The sequence below is a fragment of the Myotis brandtii genome, unplaced genomic scaffold (assembly GCF_000412655.1).
Source record: "Myotis brandtii unplaced genomic scaffold, ASM41265v1 scaffold113, whole genome shotgun sequence".
Taxonomy (NCBI): Eukaryota; Metazoa; Chordata; class Mammalia; order Chiroptera; family Vespertilionidae; genus Myotis; species Myotis brandtii.
This window is the reverse complement of record NW_005353887.1, coordinates 528,191-547,521: the sequence shown is the minus strand read 5'-3', so window position 1 is coordinate 547,521 and position 19,331 is coordinate 528,191. Positions and strand designations below refer to the sequence as shown.

General features: G+C 38.9%; 1 protein-coding gene and 1 pseudogene across 1 annotated transcript in view; both read left to right on the top strand.

The window, feature by feature from the left end:
- Positions 1 to 19,331, top strand: part of LOC102256539 (serine-rich coiled-coil domain-containing protein 1-like) — a 972,873-nt gene that overhangs the window by 559,184 nt on the left and 394,358 nt on the right. The gene's annotated exons all lie outside the window — the stretch shown is intronic.
- LOC102255638 lies at positions 14,980 to 16,416 on the top strand (annotated as a pseudogene).

Here is a 19,331-nt window from a genome sequence, read left to right as displayed (position 1 = left end):
AGTACAGGTCTTTTACCTCCTTAGTTAAGTTTATTCCTGGGTATCTTAATTTTTTTGGTGCGATGGTAAATGGGATTTTTAAAAAATCTCTCTTTCTGTAACTTCACTATTGGTGTATAAAAATGCCATAGATTTCCTGGTATTAATTTTGTATCCTCCTACATTGCGAAATTCATTTATTAAGTCTAATAATTTTTTGTTCAGGCTACCCCAGAATTTACATCCCCAAAGGGATCAAGTTTTATTTCTTAATCCAGGCAGAAAGATCACTAGACTTCCTCCATTGATTCCTGCTGTCATGCGGTGTCAATAGTTGGCGCCCAGGTACGTATAGCCCTGGGGATCTGTGATGTTGCCTTACTGATTTGGCTCATTGTAGAGGCTTATTTCATCCCTCCAGGGGATACCCAACTTCAGGGCTCATTTCAGACAAAGGGTTCTCAGACTTTGTCCTCTAATATTGCAACTCTTTGTGCTGAACCATATCAGTACCTACACAGCCATCTCTCTGGCACCAGGAGGTCCCTGGAGTACTGATTTGGATCACACATAAATGTGCATCATCAAGGCACTTTGCTCCTTTTCTTGAGCTAACCCATATCTAAAAGCCAAGCAGGTTATTGTTATCATTTTAGTCCTCAAAACATAAATAAGCTATTTCCCAAGTTTTCATACAAGTGCAAACTGAACTCATCAAGACATTTTATCTTCAGTAACTTTGAGATGATTCTTTTGTTATCTCTCTCACTAAAGAAGAGGAAAAGAAAATCCACAAATATAATCTCTGGTAGGATTTACCACAATATTACATACCTCTCATGTTGGACTTTGATTTTTTTTTGGATACACCCTAATTTATGTAAATTGGTCAGGCAAACTTGCAAGGCAAAATCCCAGAAATAAACAATGATTTCATTAGGCCCAGTTCAATATTCTATTAGACTATAAGGAGATATCAAATAATGCTAACATTTATATTATGAAAAATATGTTATTTTTAAATGAAAAACTGATATCTAGCTATGTCATGAATACTTACATTCAAATGAAATAGAAACTCATAAAGTTTTGTGTTTCTAGCCAAAGCAGAGGAATAGGAAAATGCTATGGTGTTATTCAAGAGGAATTATGCTACAACACAATACACCTACACATAGTAGGTGTGCTACACCTACTCTGCTGGGTTCTCACCATCCATATGGACATGTCATAATAGCTCATAGTTTGGAATGCTTCATCTGCAAATTTGTGATAATAATAATACCTAATCTCTGAGGCACAATATAGGATTACATGAGATAAGGGATGTGATGCAATTGACAGTTTAGTGCCTGGTTCACAATGAATATTTGAAAGTGTATTAAAGAGATATTTGCATGTTATTATCAAACTTTTTTTTTGTTTAAATAGATGAGTTCTGAAGGCTTGCTGGTGCATTTAAGAAAAAGAATTATTCATAATTTTTTTTTTACCCTTGAGCAGCTACTATTTAATCTTGACTCTTTTTCAAATCTCTTAAGTCTTTCTTGCTTTCCTCAAAATGAAGGCATAGGCTTGTGTAGTTCTAGCTCTGTATATGGAAGTCAGAATGGAATGGAACCACTTCTTCCTGATTCTTTTTTCAGTTTTAAGCCTAAAATAATGAATCATAGAGAGAATACATCCTAATTAAATGTAATAATGTTTAGCTGTATTTAACACAGTTTAGCTTATTTCATCTTCTCAGCATCCCTATAAGAGTGGCAGAGAAGTCTTATTATCCCATGTTACATATTCAGAATTGATTTCCAATGAGGTTAAATTTCCCTAAGGTCTCATGCATGGGAAATAGCAGGATGGTAACTGGATTATGAAACCTAGTAATGTTTTCTTTCTTCTGTATTATCTCCCCAATATCTTTGACAATACAGCTTCATCTTTAGAAAGACACATTTTAATTATGTTTTCTTTCACTCTCTCATCTTTTAACTAGACAAAGCCATGCTTAAATGATGCCAGTGTTGTGAACAAGTAGGAATTGCTGATAGAAGAATGAAGTATTAGGAGGTATAGGGGACAATTAATTTTTTTTTTGTATAACACTGGGTTATTCATTTTTCGTAAACGAGAATATCCTAGTGACTGGAAGAAGGATGCTAAGAGAAGTAACAAGCCAGTATCTAATTAGTTCTTCCCTTTGTCATGACTCCCAGGAATGTTTGGTAATTTGCTGGAAGGACTCACTGAACTCAGAGGCAGTTGTCCTCACGGCTATGATTTATTATGGTGAAAGGATGCCCAACAGGACCAGCAAGGGGAAAAACACAGTGGCAGAGCGTGGAGGAATCCAGGCTCAGGATGGAAAGTCCTCCTTCTCAGGGGATGCCACACAGAACGTGCTCCTGCCTCCAGCAGCTAAATACAGGAACGTGTATGCAGTGTTTCTGCCCAGAAAAGCCTGCTAGACTCTCAGTCCAAGGTCTCTGTTGGAACTGGTCGTACAGGCACCTCTCTGCCTGTGTGATCAGCCACAATCATAGAAGTTCCTGATTCCCAGAAGGAAAACAGATATTCACCATAAATCAGGATGGTGTAGTGAATTCAGTGCCCCAGGCATGCAAAGCAGCCTTATCAGTGCAGAAAACAAAAGCCAAGTTTTCAGGCACAGACCATGGTCCGCTCCTGCACAGGTCCATCTAAAGAGCAATATTAGACCTACATGTAAACTCTCTCCTATAGAGTTTACAGTGCCAATATGTGAAGACAGTGGAATGCAGCAGGACCTTTGAATAAAAATATACAACTTGATGCCAGAAAGAACACAAAATAATGGTGTTATCAGTAGAAGAAGAATCCTAATGATCTAAGCCTGGATTTTCAAATTTTTCTTCAGAATTTCATCCCTCATTGTAAAGACAAATCAAGATGGTTAGATATAACTAGGAACACACATTTATTAAAGCTTGTTTGCCTGTTCTCTACCGCACTGTTGAAAAATAAAAAGTATAGTGCTTTGGTAAACCCAAGGCCATAGTTGTTGAGAGGGATGCACATAGATATTTCACATAGAGAGTAGGACATGGTAAATGCTTTAATAAGTGTTTAAAGGATTAAGAAAGAGTAATAAAAGGGAATATTAATTCCCTTTAAAAAGAATTTTTAAAATGCCAGGAGATAGTGACACTTAGTTCTATTGTCCTTAAATATTTCTATGGCAAAGATAGTACAATGATGTTCTCATTTATAGGGAACAGATGCAGAGCTGTGAATGCACAACATTGTATACTTAGATGTACTACAATGTGACACAGGAATATATAATTTTCCTATCTAATTAAGCCTATCTAATAAAGAGGGAATATGCTAATTGACCCTGATGCAGTTGCAAAGATGAAGGCACCCACAGCCAATAAGGAGGGAATATGCTAATTGACTGCCCTGCCTCAAAGATAGCAGCGCCCACAGCCACAAGATGGCTGGCAGGAGAGGGCAGTTAGGGGCGACAAGGCCTGTAGGAGAGGGCAGTTAGGGGTGACCAGGCCAGCAGGGGAGGGCAGTTAGGAGCGACCAGGCCAGCAGGGGAGGGCAGTTGGGGGGGACCAGGCTGGCAGGGGAGTGATTAGGGGGTGATCAGGCTGGCAGGCAGAAGCAGTTAGGGGCAATCAGGCAGGCAGGCAGGTAAGCGGTTGGGAGCCAGCAGTCCCATATTGTGAGAGGGATGTCCAACTGCTGGTTTAGGTCCCACAGGGATTGGGCCTAAACCAGCAGTTGGACATCCCCTGAGGGGTCCCAGATTGGAGAGGGTGAAGGCTGGGCTGAGAGACACTCCCCTAGTGCACTAATTTCATGTACTGGGCCTCTAGTATGATAATAATGGAAGAAATTATCATATTTACATTATCATAATATCTTATCTAATAATAGACAAACATGTAAATTGACCGTCCCTCTGCTACACTCACCAGCCAATAGGAGAGTATGCAAATTAACCCAACAAAGATGGCAGTTAATTTACATATGTAGGCACGAAGCGGTGGAGTGAAGACTGAAGGCTCTGGCCGGAGCAGTGAAGACTGAAGGCTCCGGCTGGAGTGAAAGCCTGGGTCCCGGGTGCCGGAGAAAAAAACTGGTGCTGGCAGCCAGGGGAAGGGAAGGCCTATTGCATGAATCTCTCTGTGCAACGGGCCTCTAGTCCAGTGGTCGGCAAACTCATTAGTCAACAGAGCCAAATATCAACAGTACAATGATTGAAATTTCTTTTGAGAGCCAAATTTTTTAAACTTAAACTATATAGGTAGGTACATTCAACTTTAAATTCACGGTTTTCATCTTCCATTCTTCTTTGCTTCTTCTTTGTAGCCATGTCAAACAGGGCACCTAAAAAATGTTTCATTTTATAATAATAAAGCCACCAATACAAAAGAATTACAATTCTTAAATTGATGACAAAAATACCTGTAGGATTTGCAGCTGGTTGGAAAAATACAGGTAACTTTATGCTTGAGTAGGTACTTTTGTCACCCACATGCGATTTGCGGACACGACTAGCAGTAAACCACTGCACAATGAGACTGCTGACTGACTGGCTCATTCAACTCGTGCATGAATCATGTGCACCTCCCCCGTGCTGTGTATCCCGCGGCCCGCCTGCGCCGCGTCTCCCGTCGCCTGACCGACTGACACCCCCCACTTCTTCTAACACCACTTCTTCAAAATAGACTCGCCCAGGCCGAAAACTGACTTCTGCGCATGGGCCACGAAGTTTCAATATCACTGTACGAGCGCGCCCGCATGTGGTATTTTGTGGAAGAGCCACACTCAAGGGGCCAAAGAGCCGCATGTGGCTCGCAAGCCGCAGTTTGCCGACCACTGCTCTAGTCCATACTTATAAAAAGCCATAGGCCATCACAACTGAAACAACCAGCTGGACAACCGAACAGTAGGCTGCATGGGGCGACCAGGCTGGCAGGGGGGCAATAAGGGGTGACCAGGCTAGCGAGGGTGAGTCACAAATATGTATAGAAATTATAAATGATCTTTCACCCAATCATAATGAATTTTTTACTCATTGTCTTAGAATTAATATTTGAATATAGCTTTCTACATTAGTATCATTGTGTTAAAATGTTAGCAAAATACCTAGAGGTTTGATATGTAGTAATTTATTCTAAGTGCTAGGTGCAAAGTGTACTCATGTCTATAAAAATGAAATTACTCTATATAAAGTCTATAATTAAAGTGTTAATCATTCTTCATTCACTTTAAGTTTTTATTTTATACTTAAGTGGTAGTAAGTTATACTTTTCCATCGAGTTTTTTTTTTTAGTTTCTCTTCAATTAGGGCAAGATGTGTTTGGGGCGGTATTAAAAATGATTCAGAAGTAAAACATAGGAGACAACTTTATTGAGAATATTATTCATGTTAGCTATTTTCAAAAATATCAGAGAGCCCCTAAACTGGGTCATGTTGTTCAAATGATAGATTTGGGTTTTGGAACAAATGTTGCATACTTTCCTCCTTAAAAACCATGCCATTTGGAGGAAGAACTAATTATCTTAAGGCTCTAAGTCTACTGTTGCCAAATGGTCTCACAGTTAGCAACAGAAGAGAAATGAAGCACAGAGCAGTAAGCCCTGGGGATTCACCTGGCCTCCTTGGCAGCCAAGATTGTTCCTATGGTGTCAGACAACAATTAAAGGACCTGAAGTTGAAGGTTAGTCAGAAAAGGGCAAACTGAAAAGTGTAACTCTCTCAACCGGGTCATCCACGTTGCAGAAAAAGAATAACCAGAACACAGTGAAAGAATAAGAGGAAAGAGACATTTAAAAAAGCAGAAGTGAATAGATAATTATCCTTATGGATATGTGAAGAAGTAGAACAAATACTGGCATCATATACAGGGTCTGCAAAAGTGGGTTTACAGTCGTCTGGAAATAATACAAATAGTACTATAATAATTAATAAGTAACGCAAGTATAAGCTCACAGCTGTGAACTACATTTGCTTACCCCTGTATACTATGGATCTTCACTAACTGTAATCTTGAAAAATAATATTTCCTATCTCTCGACCTCAATTTCCTCACAAATAAAATGAAGATGGGAAAAATGATTTTATCAAGCTGTTTTGAATGCCATATTCTACAAATCTTTATGTAACATTACATATTTTTAAAAATTATATGCACCATAAGAACTCTACCTTGTTTGTCTTGTCTCAGCACATAGTAGTAGGCACTCAAAATATGTTGAATGACTGAATAAGCCAGAAAACAAAAGGGAGGGGTTGGAGGGTTGGTTAAATGACTATCAGCAGAAGAATAGCATGTGCTAACACAGACACTGCTGCATTACGACTCCACCTCTCCTTCCTCTTTACTGTAAACTGTACCCTCTATGGTGGTGAGGCAGGAGGGGTAAGAAGGGAGTCCCTAGGGAATTTCAAAGTTTCTCACAGATTTGCAAACTCCTGGTTAGCAAAGCTACAAAGTGGTTTTAAATCTTTGAGACTAAAGAATACTATGTCTGACAGGTTCTCTGCCATACAAATATCCCTAGACCTTCAAGCTGTGGTCAGATTGCTTATTTCATGAGGAACAGTGCCTACCGTTTCCATGACTACACATTCAAGTTGAATAAAGCAGGGGCCAGTATCATTAGAGTTAACTAACACACCGTATTTAATTTCAAAATATATTTTCCCAAACGGTACATCCTGCCTGGCTAATCCTTGCCAAATGTAGCCATGTAACTTATTTAATTCATTTCTTTTCACTATCACAAATCACTGGACTAGTTTGAATGGAAATCTGTGTCACCTGACTTTTCAAAGATGTTATGTTATTATCAGATTGGGAGAATAAAATATAGCCCAAATAGTTGTAACATTCTCTTCTTAATGTCCATACATTTCCAAGAGAGATCCAATTTCCAAAAATTCATGAGGAGAATTCAGTTAAATTAGAGTAGACACTAAGGGGAAATGGAAATTGTCATTTTATTTTCAGGTAGGTCTTTGAGTTTGAGAGGACATTAAACTACATTATGGAACACTGATCTCTCAGATGAAAATTTAAGCTATGGTGGGTTTTCTGGCTTGCAGTCTGAGACTATGCATTTATTTTTCTGTTCTGTTTTGCTGTTACTAGAAATTAATAATGACAGAAATAAACATATTTAATAAAGTAAGATCTCCAGCAGTGGATTTTGACACAATCTGATTTATTTGTTTAAGTTGTAGCCTCCAATAGAGTTGTGCAGACAATATTTAGTTGTACATTATCAGTACCATATTTAAAAGTGGACACTGCGTAGATATGCTGAAAGTTATGCCAATTTACAAGGTAAAAGTTATTAAATGTACTTGTTTAATATTTTTGGAAAGCTCTTAAAATAGTTGGGGAAATTTTTAAAGAAAAGCACTGAGACACAGATTTAATCTAGGGAAAGGCCACAACTCCTGAGTTGAAATTGATTAGAAAACAAAACTCAAATATTAAAATTGAGAAGTATAAAATATAGTTTTCTCAAAGAAAAGAAAAATTTCAGTAACTTAGAACTAAAACACTATCCAGTTTAATTTTCTGATTTTCCTGGAAAAAAAAAATGTGATCTCAGAGGTTTAGGTTATTTGCCTAAAGTCAGTGAAAGAAGGGGATCAATTAGTTCAATTAATTTTTCTTCTGAATGAATTTGAATTGCAAATATCATGTTAAAACCATGTTTATAGCTCTAACCAGTTTGGCTCAATGGATAGAGCGTTGGCCTGCAGACTGAAGGGTCCCAGGTTTGATTCTGATCAAGAGCATGTACCTTGGTTGTGGGCATATCCCCAGTAGGGGGTGTGCAGGAGGCAGCTGATTGATGTTTCTCTCTCATCAATGTTTCTAACTCTCTATCCCTCTCCCTGCCTCTCTGTATAAAATCAATAAAATATATTTAAAAAAACAAAAAAAACATGTTTATAAAAAGCAGAATAGTTATAGAGGCTTATTCATTCTATTTACTCAACAAATATTTGTTTGGCATCTACTAAGTACCACACCCTGTTCTAAGTACTGGGGAAATACAATTTTACAAAACAAATGCCACTTGTTGTCATGGACTTCACATTCTAGTGAGATGAAATAGTCAGTACATAAAATAATAAATACATGAGAAAAATAGTTTTAATTGGTAAGTCTTAAGCAGAACATTAGAATTGGGTGAAATAACAGTAAGCAACCTGATGTCTATTTTAGATTCAGTGTTCAGGGAAGGCTTCTGACAATAAATTTAAACTGAGATTTGAATGGCAAGGATATAATCATTTGATTGATCTTATAATGATGGTGGGAAGATAATTACAAGAAGCAAGCAGCTGTATAAACTTTTTAAAGTAGGAAGAATTAAGACTTTGAGGGCATGATGAGAGCAGTTTTCAAATATTGTAATTGTGACGTGGGATTTGTCGAGCCAACTTTCCCTTGTGGATTCATGTGCTACGAAGTTTAAAGAATAAATTCTGGAACTAAAATATTTTATATGTTTTTATATTTTAATTTAAATTCTTTATTGTTTAAAGTATCACATAAGTCTCGCTTGTCCCCTATTTACCTCTCTCCAGCCGCTCCCACCCCCCAGTACATGCATTCACCCACTACTTCTATGCTCATATGCATGCATACAAGTCCTTTGATTGGTCTCTAATCCTCCCCACTCCTCCCCTGCCTTCCCTCTTAGTTTGGACAGTCTGTTTGATGCTTCTATGACTCTGGCTCTATTTTTGTTCATCAGTTGATGTTGTTCATTATATCCCACATATGAGTGAGATCATATGATATTTATCTTTCTCCGACTGGCTTATTTCACTTAGCATAATGCTCTCCAGGTCCATCCATGCTGTTGCAAATGGTAAGAATTCCTTCTTTTTTTACCGCAGCATAGTATTCCATTGTGTTGATGTACCACAGTTTTTTAATTCACTCATCTGCTGATGGGCACTTATGCTGTTTCCAAATCTTAGCTATTGTAAATTGTGCTGCTATGAACATAGGGGTGCATATATCCTTTCTGCCTGAATTTTTTTTCCCCATCCCTTCACTATCAGTCTGTGTGAGTCCTTTTTCTGAGGTGGGTCTCTTGTAAAGAGCAAATATATGGTCATGTTTTCTTATCCATTCAGCTATCCTATGTCTTTTGATTGGCTCATTTAATCCATTTATGTTTAAGGTTATTATTGATAGGTATTTGTTTGTCACCATTTTTATTCTTTATGCCTGTGTTCCTTTTTTTGTTTCCATTTATTCTTTTTACAGCAGTCCCTTTAGCATTTCTTGCATTGCTGGCTTGGTGGTAATAAACTATCTCAGCCCTTTTTTTTGTCTGTGAAGCTCCTGATTTCATATTCAATTTTGAATGATAGCCTTGCTGGGTATAATATTCTTGGATTCAGTCACTTGCTTTGCATCACTTTGTATATTTCATTTCATTCCCTTATGGCCTGATGTGTTTCTGTTGAGAAATCAGTTGATAGTCTAATGGGAGATCCCTTGTAGGTAACTTTCTGTCTCTCTCTGGTAGCCTTTAAGATTCTTATTTTGTTGTTGATGTTTGTCAATTTAATTATGATGTGTCTTGGTGTTGGTCTTTTTAGGTTCATCTTATTTGGGACTCTGTGTGCTTTTTGTACTTATGTGGCTTTTTTCTTCCCAACATCAGGGAATTTTTCTGTTATTATTTCTTCAAACAGGTTTTCTAACCTTTGCTTTGATTCCTCTCCTTCTGGAGCCCCTATTATGCAGATGTTGTTTTCTTTTGTGTTGCCCCAAAGCTCCCTTAGGCTCTCCTCCTGCTTTTTAAGTTTTCTTTCCAGTTGCTGTTGTGTGTAGGTGTTTTTCTACCTTGTCTTCTAACTCGCTAACATGGTCCTCAGCTGCTTCTAGTCTGCTGTTGAAACTTTCCATTGTGTTCTTTATTGCAGCTATGCCATTCTTCATTTCCTCTTGATTCTTACCCATGTTGAATTTGTCTTCCATATTTTTCAGTGTCCTTATAACCATTCTCTGAATTATTTCTCTGACAAATTGCTTGCCTCCATTTCATTTATTTGCTTTTTTGGTGATTTCTCCATTTCTTTTGTATGGGGTTTGTTTCTTTTTTTCCCCTGTTTTGCTGTTCTTTTGAGATTGTTTCTATGTATTAGATCAAACTGCTATGCCACCCAGATTTTTTGAGTTTGTCTTACATAGTAGATGTTTTGTGGGACCCAGTGGTGCAGTCTCTCTGGTCTTCAGGGATGGGTAATCTAGCGATGCCCCTACTTGGTATATTCGCATTCTCTTGGTGTAGTTGGGTCTTGAATGTTATTGTCCCATCCGTGGATGGAGTCTCTTCTCACGGTGTCTGGTTATGTGACTCACTCTCTACCACGTTGACTGAACAGCATAAAATACAATTTGACAAGACATGACACAAAGGAAACAAAACACAAATGAACTCACAATACTGAAAACCCCAATATAAGTGTCCACCAGAGAAAAGAAAATTAGGAGAGAGAAAAGAAGGCAAAAATGATATCAAGAAAAGAAAAAAAAGGTAATAGAGGAAAGAACAAGAAGAAAAAGGAAGAGAAAAAATATATATGGAGAGAAAAAAACACCACAGAAAAAACAGATAAACCAAAAAATGCAAACAACAAACACCCAGAAAAAAAAAGGGGGGGACAGAATCTGTAGAGGCAGAGCTTATATACAGTTAGTAAGGTTAAGGAATTGAATGAATATGGGGAGGACCTTGGTTCAGTATAGAGGAGATAGAAAGGGAATGAGTGGATAAGAAGAAAATAAAGAAAAAATGTAATAAAATAAATAAATAAATAGATAAATAAATAAGATAAAATGACAATAAAAAATAAAATGAAAAAAATGTGAAAAATGAAATAAAAATGAAAAAAAACAAACAAAATAAAGAAAAATGTTTTTTTTAAATAAAAGATAAAAATAAAATAAGTGAAGTTTCATTTGTTTCAGCTGAGTTTTAATGCCCCATGGGTTTAAGACCTCACTCTTCTGTTCTGTCTGCCACTTCTTAGTTTCCTGTTAGGTAATCAGCACTGTGTTGAAGTTCCAAGCGATCCACCACTCCTCTATTTGTGTCTATCTTCACAGCCTTGACTGCAAGCAGGTGGGACCAATCTGCCCACTTAGTCTGCCTGCTGTCAATCTTTATCTCTCAAGTGGCTGATTCTGACAGAGCTATAGGTAGGTAGGGTGCTGTATCACTTTCTGGGACTGAATGGCCTCTCTTCAACCCAGTTGAGGACTCTGGGGCTATTCAGATTTTTTGTGTTCTTTGTACTGCTCAGGGTGTAGTCTGGGTGTGGCTGTATTGTTTGCCTGGAGACTGCTGGAAGGGGCTGGCTCTTCAGGAGAAAAATGGCTGCTTAGGTCCAGAGGGTCAGGAATGTCCCAGTGCCGGACTCCTGGTCAGAAGACTAAAATATTTTAAATAAAAATGTGTAGTTTATTGGAAGTGTATACAAACTCCCCCTGGGAAATGCTCCCTAAAGGGGAACCCCCTGGGATTCCCAAATGGGAAAAGCTTGTTCTCTCTAAAATGGGAAAAATCTAAATTTTGTTCTGAGTCTCTTTGTCTCCAGGTTTATAAAGGCTGTAGCTCTTTGTCTCTTCATGACTTTCTTATTGGACCCTTCCTTAATTTATGACCCCCATGCTTTCCTAATTGGTCATTCTTCTACAGAGTATTAGTTTCAAAGGTCAAAGCCCACCTGGTGTCCCCCTTTTTCTCTTCCCCTCATCTTGCAACATTTCTCTATCCTCTGTGAATATATGCCTTCTTCTTATAACATCTCTTTATCCTCCGTGATAGCAAGATAAGCATTCTGGTGCCTTGGAGCTATCTCCTTCACATCACATATGCATTCCTCTCCTGTGGACCTCCCTTTTCCCTAAAACTTCCTGTCCTGTCTCTAAAAGTCCTTTCATAATTATACATTTAAGCACAACTCTTCATTTTTCTCCAGCAATGCACTGTAAATTACTAGGTTCAGCTATGCCTCATGCAGTTGATATCCAGAGTCTAGGATTTGCTGAGGAAGTACAACAGAGGAAGAAAGTGGATAGGTTTGTGTATCATCCTGATGATTATCATGAGCCTTGGATTCTAAGGTGAAACAGAAGGAAATTAGAGGAAAACTGCATAAGAAAGTGGTAGGCTCAGGTGATTGAAGATCTCCATGAGTCTGACTAGTTTGAATAAAGTTTAGATTAATAGGGAAAAGCTCCACAAGCCTTTGAGCACTTTTGTTAGTTATTATAAGTAGAAACTCTCAGTGACATCTGAGAGGCATTCTTAGCAATACAGACTCAATAAAAACTTTGGGGGAAATAATAAGCCGTCTTAGAAAATATTACCAGTTATGTGCTTGAGGCACCTCTTAACATGGAAAACCTTTATTCAAAGTATTTAATTCTGTATCTTTGGGCAGTTTCATTTAACTATATGGACTAATGGTTCTCATTATAAGGATGATGGTTCTTCTAAACACCCAAATCTAATGTATTAAGATTTCCTTAAACTTCACTAGCTAAACTACCAGAAGATACCCAAATCTCCTTGTGTACAAATATGTGTGATCAAATGTGTTAGCATCAGAGCCTCAAAGAGAGTCTGGCACAGGATGATGTTCATGGACATCTCACCCCCATAATCACTGTGAAATGTACAAATAGTTAAAGCCCTTGAGCTGTAGCAACACTCAGTGACGTTTAATTGTGGTAAACATTGGATAAAATAGAATCCATGCTTTTATACAGTGGTGGTACCTTTTTACTTTTCTTTCCAAAAAGTAAACTTCAATTTACAGAAGCAAGAAGCACATAAATTCTTCTGATCACTCCAGTGAAGCAAAGAACACAGAGGTAGTTTACAGGGACTCTTGGCCAGAGAACCTGCAGACACAACAAAAAAAAAAAATAATAATAATAAAAATAAAGGCAGCATTAAGAAATGCACCTAATAAGTAGAGTGAGACACCCATTCTTGGTAATAAGTAATGAGCTGTAAGCATTGTGCTAAGCCCCTTTAGCCATCTATATATATAAAAGGCTAATATGCTAAGTGTTCATCTGACCGGTCGCTATGATGCACACTGACCACCAGGGGGCAGATGCTCAACACAGGAGCTGCTGTGATGTGCACTGGCAATTTACAGAGAAATGGCACCACAGACCTGGCACCCACAAAGCAACACTCGGCTTCCCCCAAGTGGGACACAGGACTCACTACCACCCCAGAGTAACAGCCCGCCAAATCACAGCCAATGCTGCCGAGACCCCATGGTGCAAAATGTGGCCCACAGCCCAGCCTGGAAATGGTGGCTGTAGGCTCTGGGTAATGACATCACGTAGCAACGTCCGGCTTCCTCTCCCTAGCAAAGACTAGCCTCCTTGCAGTTTCTTCAGCCCAGGAACACGACTTGCTTTGTAGCCAGGTGCAAACATTTCACACTTTACCAAATGTCTGTGAAGCATTTCCCTGTGCCTCACATCATTTGATCCTCACAGAAGTCCTGGAGTAGGTGGATAGGAGACTCGGTAAAATCCTATTTTCTTTTCATTAGCTGGAAAATGGAGATTTAGAAAGCTTAGAAACTTGACCCAACTGAAAAGAAGTAAGAAATGGTGGAACTTGAAAGTGACTTCAGGTTTTCTCACTGCGCAGGATATAGTCAAACACTGCTGCAGTTAAATATTTTACCCTTTGTTCTCCCTGCATGATCTACAATAATAATCTGCTTAGTGTTGATATTTACTGCTGTGTTGCTGACAATTACCAGAAAGAGAAGTTGGGGTGCTTCACTGGGCTGGAAAAAGTTTAGCTAAATAAGAAAGCAGGTCTAATTAAGCAAGTTTATTCTATATATATAAAAGGCTAAGTTGACTTTCGCATGCAGCATACATGTAAAGCTCTCACTGGCGCCAATCACACACATGTGTTTTGATCTTTCATTGTCGATCATGAATTTGGTTGACACTTGTATTATAGAGAAAGGGTGAATAGCGATATTAAAATATTTCTTCTAATTAATTTATTTCAATGTGCACGAATCCATGTACCGGGCCACTAGTACAATTCATAAAGGGTCATTACTTAAAGGGAACTTTGAGGAAATGAGATGTTGAGATTTCTGCAAATAATAGCAAACCTGATCAATGAAAGTACATCTTAATGCAGTCAACCATGAGTGGAGAGGTGTGTGCAACACAGGAAAGAGGATGAACAGAGTGTGGTCCATTCAGGGAGGAAGGAAAGGTTAAATAGAAGCATTGCTTAGCTTCTCTTGGATTTTCATTGAGATCCTACTTAACAAGAAGGAATCAACAGACTCAGTATCAGAAACCCATTGAATAGCACTTAGAATTCATTGTAGGTATATAATCACATGTAACTTTATCATTCAGTCTTTTGGAACCAAAACTTTTAAAAATGTCGAAGTTATGATAAAACTGAATAATTAGGTATTGTAATAGATTCTTGTAATCCATGTTATTTATTTTAATTGAACTCAGTTTTTATTTCTAAACTTGCATACGTTATTTTGCTTTTTATCCTGAAATAATTACTGTCATCTTAATAGAAAGAGGACACTGTCCAGTTGAGAATATATTCTAAGGGATATTCTGAAATCAACAATCTTTGCCTTATAAAAGGCTTTGTGAGTGATTACTGCTTAGGCATTTAATGGAAAAGCATGGCACACTTTCTTTGGAGTTGTCAAAAAAAAACAGTGTGATAAGAAAATGCTGAAACTCTTAAAGTTACAAATGAAATTTTAGATTTTCGATGATTTGTTTAATGCGAATAAATGAATTTATTTATCTGATAATTGCTAAAGCCAGAACAACTTGTACAGTTTACAAATATAAATTAATGCAGCACAGATTGGGAAAAACTCTTCAGATACATGGAGGAGAGTGGCTTTTCGCAGGCCCAAGCAAGTGGTGCATTATGGCTGACATGCAAAATCTGGTAGAAAGATTGGAGAGGGCTGTGGGCTGCCTGGAGGCAGTGTACCCCGTGCCTCTAGAATGCACTGTGGGTCTGGAGACAGTGCTCCAAAAGCAGGATCTTTTCCCTACGTGGAAGCATTCGACTCACAGCCAGCTAGTCCTGTGACAGACCACCTGAAGATCAGGAAAGAGATTGGAGGAGACGTGCAGTAACAGGCGGAGATGGTGCATACAGGGCTGAAGTTGGAGTGAGCTCTCTTGGTTATAGCCTCTCAGTGTCAGCAGCCAACAGATAATCAGCTTTCTGATTTGTTGGCTCCCATCTCAGAGCAGATCCAAGAAGTGATAACTTTTCCAGAGAAGAACCAAGGCAGCAAGGTGTTCAATTACCTGTCAAGCTGCCAGCGAAAGTATCCAAGCCCTGTGCTGGGTGGTATGGCTCCCAAGCCTGTTCCTTAAGTGAAAGAAATGAATGATGCTGCCATGTTTTATACAAACCAAGTCCTCAAGGAGTACAAATATATGGATAAGAGCATGTGGACTGGTCAAAACGTACTTGAGTATGTGGATAGAGCTGCAGGCTTACGATAAAAGACTTTCATACGGTGGTTCTGGCCCGGAGCAAAATGGGGCCTGTGACAAAAGAACTGAGTGGCTTGCCATCTGGACCCTCTGCTGGATCAAATCCCACCCCCTTTCCTGCCAAGCCCACCTCCCCCACCAAAGCCTACCCTACCAGTTCAGGGTCAGATGTCTCCACTTCATGCTCAGCACTGTTTGAGCAGATTAATCAGAGAGAGCATCCCACATGCCCTGAAACATGTACCTGATGACATGGAGACTCACAAGAGCCCTGCCCTGGAGGCTCAGAGTGGCCCAGTACGAAGTGGCCCCAAGATATTTTCTTACCTAAAGCAGGAGTCAGCCCATCCCCTAACACAGCCACAAAGAAGGAGCCAGCTCTGCCTTGAACTGGAGGGCAAGAGCAGAGAGTGGAACATCAGGAGAACATTTCCAACCTGGTCATTGTTGGCACAGAGCTGAACCAAGTGGCTTATATATACAAGTGTGTTAATATGGCATTGCAAATTAAGAGAAAAATTAACTCCATTATATTAGACAACTGTAAGAAACTGTCTGGTGTTCTATGATGCAGTGGGCATCATGGAGATAATCAATAATAGGGATGACAGAGTTCAGGTAATGGGAAAAGTGCCAGCGATTTTCCATCAACAAAACAGATGGCTGTCACGTTTACCTGGGCAAGAATTCCCTAGCTTGTGAGATAGTCAGTGCCAAATCTTGAGATGAATGTCCAAATTCCTACAGAGGCAGGGACTTTAAAGAGCCCTCCATCTCTGAGCAGCACAAGAGCCTACTGAATGGGAAGAGACTGGTCACAGCAGTGACATAAATTGCTGGATAAGGGAAGGGTCACTGGGTTCGTTGCCCTCTCCCTCACACCTTAGGATGACTCTTTATCAGGGCAGATCTTTTCTAGATTCCCTCTCCCTTTCTGCTCTTAAAACTGCTTCTCTGCTTTGAGAAACACAGCTGCCTGCCTTCGCTGAAGCATACCTCAGGCCGAGGTTGGTGTAGTATAGCAGGTCAGTTCATCATCTACAGGAAGATGCAGCTTTTTCCTCTGAGCTCAACCACACGCCAACCCGTTCCTAAGGAACTGCCGACCAGGACTGGTGTGTTCTAGCTTCCAGCCTGTGGGGATTATTCCACCAGCAAGCAGCCTTCTGGGAAGAATAAAGCAGTACCCAGGAATTAACATCTCAGAAAGTTCACACAAATTAATCTTTTCCAAGCAATGTGCATGAAGGTAGCAGAAGCTGGTGTGATTCCAGCTGGTTCTTCAGACGAATTTTTCACTGTTGACAAGTGAGGCCAGGGTTGCACTGGACCAAAGGCTGACGCTTGGCCATCTAGCATTCCAAGCCAAACTGTTTCCTCTAAGCACTCCTTTAATTCTGCATTCATCCTGGCTCCGCCTGAACCTGACATAGTAGATTCTCCTGTGCCAGTTGCTGTAGCAGTGCCCTGCACCCAAGCCAGCTAAAGGAATCTTGGATGCTTTCTTTCTCTGGGATCCCTGTCCAGCACCTTCCCACAAAGATGACTTAAAAAGGAAAAACAAAAGCAAAAACAAAAAAAAACAAAACAAAAGAAACCTCCCACACCATTCCAAGTAATCTGGTATTCCTTCTCCATGCTTGGGGCCTGTTACCCATCCTCACTGTCTCCTTTGCCCCGTTACACTCAACAGCTTTTGGCTTCTGTCTGGGCCCCTAAACAAAGGCCTAAGACCTCCACTGCAGGCTGGTGTTAGGTCTTATGTAACAATCTTGCACAGCATTGCTAATGGAAACTTCAGTATTCCCCTCTAGGACAAACACATACCAAAATGTGCAATTTTCTTTTGGCGGAAAGAGAGATTCTCCTTTGACTACTACCTATTTTCTGAAGCCTGTGGAAATAAACCTTTATATACTTAAAGGTATACAGAAAATAGAATAAAATTAATACCAGAAAAAAAAGAAAAGTAAATATTCCATTCATCAAAGAAACATTTAAATACTGATTTAACATTTACCATGCTCCAGGCAGTACTAGGGCAATTGGGATAATTCAGCAGAGATCCCTGTCTCTGTGGCACGTAAGTCCAAGTGTGGAAAGATAGATAATGCACAATAATAGTACATTTATACAGTATGTTAAAAGGTTTTAAGTGTCCCTAGAGGTGAAGTAGACTATGCCATTAAAGAGGTGATAGAAGTAGACCTCACTGAGTAGATAAGTAGGCAAAAACTTGAGGAGCTGTTGGAGTTGGTCATGCAGATATCTAGGCGATGAGAGTCCAGCTGGGGTTAGCACCTCATCCAAAGCCTATGGTAGAAGAATGCCTCACATGTCCATGGACTCGCAAGAAAGCCAGATTTTGTAATGGATGTTGAGGGTGGAGTTTATAGAAAGATATGGGGTTAAAGTTATAGGCAGACAGACAGATTGATTGATAGATAACCACATTCTAGTTATTAATCTTCTCTCGAACTAGTTTAGTGTATTTTTTATTTTGAGATTTCATGGTAAGACTATAAGAGACAGCAGTACTAGACAAATTAATGATTTAATTAGCCTAATGTAACTAAGGAATACTTTTTCAAGTATTTCACGATGCCACAATCCATACAGTAGGTACTATGCCTTTCATGTTTGTTTAAATTTATCATTGGACTGATGTTTGCCACCATGAGAGAATTCTAAAGCAATATACCTTTTATTGACATAGTTAAGGTTACTTGTCTTCTGAAACTGGGTCTGTAACTTTCTATGTAAGAATTAGATTAATAAGTACAGGTTGTCAAAAATAATATTATATAAAGTCTTAGTAGAAGTGCTGTGTTGTTGATTAGTCTCACGTCTGAAATGGATTGACACCTTCGTCACAAATGACCTCCCAGCTATGAGCTTTAGAAACACGGGAAATACTCCAGTTTTAAGGTGAACTCCATCGTATCAAAGCTCATAAAATATGAGAACCCGAGTCCTTGGAACAGGAGTTTAATTTACACAGTTCACCACGGTGAGAACTGCTAGAGAACTGGAGGCATGGAAGTGCTCTACTTGATTAATACTTTAGTTAGCCTAGAGTGACAATAATCACAGACAAACTCTATGAAATGTATTTGTGCCCATATTCTTACATTAATTTTCTTTTAATCTTTGTATGCCATGGGAAATATTTCAATTGAATTATATATTTTTCCCAATAAATCAGGAACTCTGGAATCCAATCCTATTTATTTTTCTCCACATTTATTTCCAAATCTTAAATGAATTCAAAAGCAAGAATTTAATTCACCTTTACTTCTTCAGTAAAAATGATATGGTTTAGGTGAACTTTAATAGAATGCTGGAAATAGGCTTTCTCATCTAATAGGTTACTCAATCATTAATTTATTAGACACATATTAATCTAGTTCATATTAGATAGTCATCTCAATACAAATGAAACAAAGTAATAGTTACTTTTGGAGGTAGTGTGTGTAGTGGCTGCAAAAGAAGCTCTGTAATCAGATATTCTGGATTCAATACTCAACTCTACCTCCTTCTAGCTGTGTCTCCTTGAGCAAGTTAATTAACCTCTCTTTGCCTCAATTACTGTGACAAAAATAGGAATCAATACAACACCTGCAACACCGTGTCATTGTGAGGGATAAAAAATAAGCGTGTAAAGGGCTTAGCATAGTGCCTATCATCTAGTAACAAATCAACAATTGTACACTATTTTTATTATATGCCTTTGTGTATATTTTGGTGGAGGGGGTGGGT